The following is a 7,671-nucleotide window of genomic DNA, read 5'->3' on the forward strand; positions in this document are numbered from 1 at the left end:
ATATAAATATAACTATAGATAGAGAGACGGGGAAACAAAGGATAATGCAAAAAAGGTAAAATATTCACAACAGGAAAATCTGGGGGAAGCTGGGAAAAATATTGTACAATATGTATTTTGCAACTTGTAAGTTTTAAATTATTTTCAAACGAAAAAATATTTTAACAGGTTGAGGAAATTGGGGTGGCTCAAATCAATGATGAGATGGACTGTGCATGCTGTATGGAAACAAGGAAAAAAGAAGTGTCATTATTGCTTAACAAGGGAAAGATGAAAAGACAACCAACTTGTGGAAGAATGCGCACAGAGACAGAAAAGTCTCCAGTTCTGTAGTTACGGGTTTTGAAAGGGCATGAAGCGGATTGCATGTATTTTAGGACTATAATTTACAATACTTAATTGAAGAAATTATAGATCCTAAAAGATACGTGCAAATGTGAGCAACTGCTAAAGGCTTGGGACATATTCTTGCCAAGTCCTGGATCTTTTGCATCAGGAAAAGGGAGATGCTAGAGCCACTGTACTTAGGTGGCCCAAATCAGGACTATCAGGATCATTCTCTTCTATTGGAAGCACCATGTTGGATGAAGAATTCAGGAAAACTAGAGCCTCACCACAGGAGAAGAGTATGGGTGGTAAACAGACTCAAAAAGATGCTATAGGGGGATAAAAAAAAAATCCAAAATATTTCTGGAGAAGACTGTGGAGATGGTAAACTCCCTATAATCCAGAAACCTTAAACTCTAAGGGAAGAAAGCAAAAGTTTGCAGGTGAGAGTATTCATATTAAAACTCAAACGAGGCTGAGCCGGGTGGATCGCTCAAGGTCAGGGGTTCGAGACCAGCCTGAGCAAAAGCGACACCCCGTCTCTACTTAAAAATAGAAAGAAATGATCAGGACAACTAAAAATATATATATAAAAAATTAGCCGGGCATGGTGGCACATGCCTGTAGTCCCAGCTACTCAGGAGGCTGAGGCAGAGGGATCACTTGAGCCCAGGACTTTGAGGTTGCTGTGAGCTAGGCTGACACCACGGCACTCTAGCCCGGGCAACAGAGCAAGACTCTGTCTCAAAAAAAAAAAACTCAAACAAAAAGTAATTTTCCTATAGAAATATCTTCTCTTTTTCTAATGATGAAAGTATATGTAATCTTCCTCCCAAAACTCGTACATTTTAGATAGATAGATGATAGGTAGATACATGGACACTGACATGCATACATAGGCACATAAACAGATGTTTCTTTTTAAAAGATTAAATCATACTAGAAGTATATCTTGCAGCCTACATTTTTACATTTTTCATCATTTTTAATGATTGGATAGTGTTCTATTACATCATATATTTTTATATTAGATTAGAGCCATGTTTTGTCATAATTCAGGTGGCTTTTGGTCTTCTGCTATTGTAGACAATGTTTAGATTAAACTTCCTAATGTACTTGTCCAATTATTTCCATTAGACAAAAATCCAAGGAACGGAGTTTCTGAGTCAAAGGTAAGCACTTTTTAAGAATCCTTAAATGTGCCTACGTTGCCAAATTACTCTACAAAAGAAAAACTGTATGAATTAACACTCCCAGCAACAACACAAGAGATTTCCCCACACCTCACCAACAACGGCTAGAAAGCATAGTTTGGAAGGTAAGTGCTGTGAACTGATTCACTCTTTCTCCTGCCTCTCCCCCTCCTAACAGCCTAGAACACAGGTGCTCAATAAATCAATCCAGGTTCCAGTCCAGTAGCCATTCTGATCTACTCTGACTGCCCTAGGTAACAGAAAACTCTCCCTGTGGTTCACTTCCCAGTATCCTGGCACCATGTGGATCCTATAAAGGCAGTAGGTCCAGGCACACTACAGAAGGCCCCAACTCCGTTAAACTACCACCTGCTCCCCAGGCCACCCCTTCAGCCATGAAGTTGTCACTCCTGGTCTTTGCAGTCCTTGGATTCCTGGCCCAGGTGATCACAGGTAAAGTGGATGGTGGGGAGAGGAAGGAGAGCTCACAGGGCTCATACCACTGAATTCCAATCTAAAGTAGAGCTCTCCTAACATCCACCACTGGCCTCGATACTCCATACCCAGTAACCACCCTATACGGCCTTGTACAAAAACTTGTTTTCTATTCTAATTCTACAGTGCCCCTCAACCTGGTCCAAAATATGTTCTTTTTTTCAGAAATAATAAATTATTGGGGTTTTTTAAAATGGAAAACAAAATCCTTTTTTTTTTTTCAGAATATAATGGGGGTGCAAATGTTTAGGTTACATATATTGCCTTTGCCCTGCCCGCGTCAAAGCCACAAGCATGCCCATCCCCCAGAAAGAGTGTGTTGCACCCATTAGGTGTGAACATACTCATCCCCTCCTACCCCCTCCCACTTGCCCAATACCCAATGAATATTACTACCATATCTGCACATAAGTGTTGATCAATTAGTACCAATATGATGATGAGTACATGTGGTGCTTGTTTTTCCATTCTTGTGATACTTCACTTAGGAGAATGGGCTCCAGCTCCATCCAGGATATGCAAGAGGTATTAGTTCACCATTGTTTTTTGTGGCTGAGTAGTACTTCATTGTATACATATACCACATTTTATTAATCCACTCATGTATTGATGAGCACTTGAGTTGTTTCCACATCTTTGCAATTGTGAATTGTGCTGCTCTAAACATTCAAGTGCAAATGTCTTTATTGTAGAATGTCTTTTTTTCCTTTCGGTAAATGCCCAGTAATGGGATTGCAGGATTGAATGGTAGTTCTACTTTTAGCTCTTTGAGATATCTCCATATTACTTTCCATAGAGGTTGTACTAATTTGCAGTCCCACCAACAGCATATGAGTGTTCCTGTCTCTCTGCATCCATGCCAACATTTGTTGTTTTGGGACTTTTTGATAAAAGCCATTCTCATTGGTGTTAAATGATATCTCATTATGGTTTTCATTTTCATTTCCCTGATGATTAGAGATGTTAAGCATTTTTTCATATGTTTTTTAGCTATTAGTCTTTCTTCTTTTGAAAAGTTTCTGTTCATGTCCTTTGCCCACTTTTTAATGGGGTTGTTTGATTTTTTCTTATTAATTTTCCTGAGTTCTATATAGATTCTAGTTATCAGTCCTTTATCAGATATGTAGCATGAAAATATTTTTGCCTATTCTGTAGGTTGTCTATTCACTCTGATGATAGCTTTCTTGGCTGTGCAGAAGCTTTTTAATTTGATCAGGTCCCATTTATTTATTTTTGTTGTTGCTGTGATTGCCTTTGGGGTCTTCTTCATAAATTATTTGCCTAGGCCAATGTCTATAAGAGTTTTTCCAACATTTTCTTCTAGAATTCTTATGGTTTCATGCCTTAGGTTTAAGTCTGTTATCTACCATGAGTTGATTTTTGTGAGAGGTGAGAGGTGCAGATCCTGTTTCAGTTTTCTACATGGGGCTATCCAATTTTCCCAGCACCATTTGTTGAATAAGGATTCTTTGCCTCTGTGTATGTTTTTGTCTGCTTTGTCAAAGATCAGGTGGCTATATGAGGATAGTTTTATATCTGAGTTCTCAGTTCTGTTCCATTGGTCTATGTCTCTGTTCTTGTGCCAGTACCATGCTGTTTTAGTTACTATAGCCTTGTAGTATAGCTTCAAGTCTGGCAAATTGATGCCTCCCAATTTGTTCTTCTTGCTTAAGGTTGCTTTTGCTATACGCGGTCTTCTCTGGTTCCATATACAGCATAGAATTATTTTTTCTAGATCTGCAAAAAAATGATATTGGTATTTTAATAGGGATTGCATTAAATCTGTAGATTACCTGAGGTAGTACAGACATTTTACTAATGTTGATTCCGCCAATCCATGAGCATGGTATGGTTTTCCATCTGTTTACATCCTCTGCTATTTCCTTCCTCAGTGTTTTGTAGTCCTCCCTGTAGAGATCTTTCACCTTCTTAGGTAAATATATTCCTAGGTATTTTATTTTCTTTATTGCTATTGTGAAAGGTATTAATTCTTTGATTTGGTTCTCAGTTTAACTGTTGTTGGCGTATATGAATGCTACTGATTTGTGTACATTGATTTTGTAACCTGAGACTTTGATGAATGTTTATAAATTCCAGTAGTCTCATGGCAGAATCTTTGGGGTTTTCTAGATATAAGATCATGTCATCAGCAAAGAGTGATAGTTTGACCTCTTCTGCCCCTATTTGGATGCCCTTGATTTCTTTCTCTTGTCTGGTTGCTCTGGCTAGGACTTCCAGAACTACGTTGAATAGAAGTGGTGATAGAGGACAACCTTGTCTGGTTCCAGTTCTAAGCAGGAATGCTTTCAATTTTTCTCCCATTCAATATGATGCTGTGTGTGGGGTTGTCATATATGGCTTTTATCATTTTTAGGTAAGTCCCATCTATGCCTATTTTGTTAAGTATTCTTATTATAAAAGGGTGCTGAATTTTGTTGAATACTTTTTCTGAGAGGATCACATAGTATTCGTTTTTATTTCTATTTGTGTGGTGAATTACATTTATAGATTTGCATATGTTGAACTATCCCTACATTTCTGGGATGAAGCCCACTTGGTTGTGATGGATTATTTTTTTGATAAGCACCTGAATTTGGTTTGCTAGGATTTGAGAATTTTTGCATATACATTCATAAGGGATATTGGTCTGTAGTTTTCTTGTTTCATTGAGTCCTTTCCTGGTTTTGGTATCAGGGTAATGTTACTTCATAAAATGTGTTAGGCAGAATTCCTTCCTTTTTGATGTTGTAGAATAATTTCTGCAGAATAGGCATCAGTTCTTCTTTGTAGGTCTGGTAAAATTCAGGTGTCAAACCTTCTGATCTGGGACTTTTTCCTTTTTAGGAAGGTTTTGTATTGCTGCTTCAATTTCAGTACTTGCTATTGTTCTGTTCAGGAATTCTATTGCTTCCTGATTGAGCCTAGGGAGGCTGTGTGTTTCTAAGAATTTGTCCATTTCCTCCACACTTTCAAGTTTATATGTGTAGAGATTTCTATAGTATTCATAGATGATATTTTGTATTTCCATGGTATCAATTGTAATTTCTCTTTTTTCATGCCTGATTGAGCTTATCAGAGTCCTTTCTTTTTTGCTTCTAGTTAATCTAGTGAGAGACATGTCAATTTTGTTTATTTTTTCAAAGAACTAACTTTTGTTTTATCAATCTTCCATATAGTTTTTTCTTATCAATTTCATTTAGTTCTGCTCTGATCTTCGTTATTTTTTCCTTCTGCTGGGTTTGGGACTGGTTTGCTTTTTCAGTTCTTTGAGATAATTCATCAGATTGTTGATTTGTGATCTTTCTGTCTTTTGGATTGGATATAGGTATTTATGGATACAAATTTTCCTCTCAGGACTGTTTTAGCTGTGTCCCACAGATTTTGATAACTCTGTCCTCTTTATCATTTAGTTCAAAGAATCTTTTGATTTCCATCTTAATTTCCTCCTTGACCCAATAATCATTCAGAAGTAGATTGTTTAGTTTCCATGACTTTGTGTAGAGATGAGTGTTTCTGTTGAAGTTAATTTCTAATTTTATTCCACTGTGGTCTGAGAAGATGCATGGTATAATTTCTATTTTTTTTAATTTGTTGAAACATGTTTTGTGGCCTAGGATATGGTCAATCTTAGAGAATGTCCTATGAGCTGATGAGAAAAATGTATATTCAGTGGTTTTTGGGTAGAATGTTCTATAAATGTCAGTCAGGCCCATTTGTTCTAGAGTTCTGTTTAAGTCCATTGTTTCCTTGTTAATTTTCTTTTTGGAGGATCTGGCCTGTTCTGTCAGTGGGGTGTTAAAATCCCTGGCTATTACAGTGCTGCTGTTTATCATTTTGTTTAGATCAAGTAGGATTTGCTTTATGAATCTGGGTCTATCTGAGTTAGGTGCATAAATATTTAGAATTGTTATATCTGCTTGTTCAATTGTTCCCTTTACCATTATATAATGACCATCTTTGTCTTTCATTACTTTTGTTGATTTGAAGACTAAGTTATCTCAAATGAGAACTGTTACACCAGCTTTCTTTAGGTTTCCATTTGCATGGAATATTGTTTTCCATTTTTTCTTCTTGAGTCTGAATATATCCTTGTGGGTTAGATGTTTCCTGAGGACAGCAAATACTTGGCTTGTGTATATTTATCCATTCAGCCAGCCTATGTTTCTTCAGTGGGCAATTCAAGCCATTCACATTTGTTGAAAGAATTGATAAGTGGGGCAGATTTCTGTTCATCCTGCTGAGTTGAACTTTGTTCCCTTGTTTTCTCTCTTGAACTATTGTGGTATCTGGCCTTTGACCTTTAGCTTTTGGATGATTTTACACTGGTGAGTGTCTATTGTGCCGATCCATGTATAATGCTGTTCTGAGTACTGGAGGGCAAGTCTTGTCTTGATGAATTCCTTCAGTGTTTGCTTGTCTGAGAAGGTCTTTATTTCTCCTTCATATAAGAAACTTAGTTTTACAGGATATAGGATTCTGGGCTGGGCATTATTCTGTTTGAGAAGACTGAAAATTGGGGCCCCAGTCCCTTCTGGCTTGTAAGGTCTCAGTTGAGAAGTCTGCAATTAGTCTGATGGATTTTCTGTCGTAGGTTACCTGCTGCTTTCACCTTACAGCTTGTAGGAGGGTCTCTGTCATATTTGTTTCGATCAGCCTGATGACTATGTGTCATGGTGTTTTCCGTTTTGTGATGAATCTCCCAGGAGTCCTTTGAGCTTCTTGTACCTGGATATCTAGATTTCTAGCAAGACCCGGGGAATTTTCCTCCATTATTCCCTCAAACAGATTATCCAACCTGTGTGTATTTTCTTCTTCACCCTCAGGGATGCCTATGATTCTTATGTTAGGTCTTTTCACATAATCTCATATTTCTTGTAGGCTTTGCTCTTTTCTCTTATTTCTCTGCTCTATCTCTGCAACTGACTTGTTTGATTTAAAGGTCTTGTCTTCAATCTCTGAGATTCTTTCTTCTGCTTGGGCTAACCTATTCTTGAGGTTTTCCTCTGTGTTTTGTATTTCCTTGAATAAATTTTTCATTTCCGGAAGTTCTGTTTGATTTTTCTTTAATAATTCAATTTCTGTAGTGAATTTTTCATTCATTTCCTGCATTCTTTTTGTGGTTTCTTTGTGTTGGGTTTCCATTTTATCTTGTATTTCATTGAGTTTTCTTACAATTCATGTTCAAAATTCTTCATCTGTTGTTTCAGTGTTCTGATTTTGGTTGGTATCCATCACTAGAGAGCTGGCGTTCCCTTTTTGGGTATCCTATCACTCTGATTCTTCATACTTCTAGAGTTCTTTCGCTGATTCCTTCCCATCTGGAGCAGCTGTTGCTTCTTACCTTTGGATTTTCTTTTGTTTAGATAATGACACTCCCAGTTTAATATCTGAGCCAGTAGGTGGTGCTTGTGGGTGGTAATGGACCACATCCTGTATGATGAGTTAGTAAATGCAGTAACAGGGCATGCAAATTGACCTCCCTGTCAGTAGGTGGCGCTTGACAGGAAGAGCAAGCTGCATGTTGTTTTTGGGTCCTGAGACCAGCTCTAGTTCCTCAGGAGAAGCTCTCTAGTGCCCCAGGTGGTGAGTGGGGCCCTGGAGCTTCCAGATGTGTCCTTATTCTCCACCTCAGCAGGGGCAGGTGGAGGAGTGAGGC

This window comes from Propithecus coquereli, unplaced genomic scaffold, assembly GCF_000956105.1.
Source record: "Propithecus coquereli isolate 6110/MARCELLA unplaced genomic scaffold, Pcoq_1.0 Scaffold122, whole genome shotgun sequence".
NCBI classification, from domain to species: domain Eukaryota; kingdom Metazoa; phylum Chordata; class Mammalia; order Primates; family Indriidae; genus Propithecus; species Propithecus coquereli.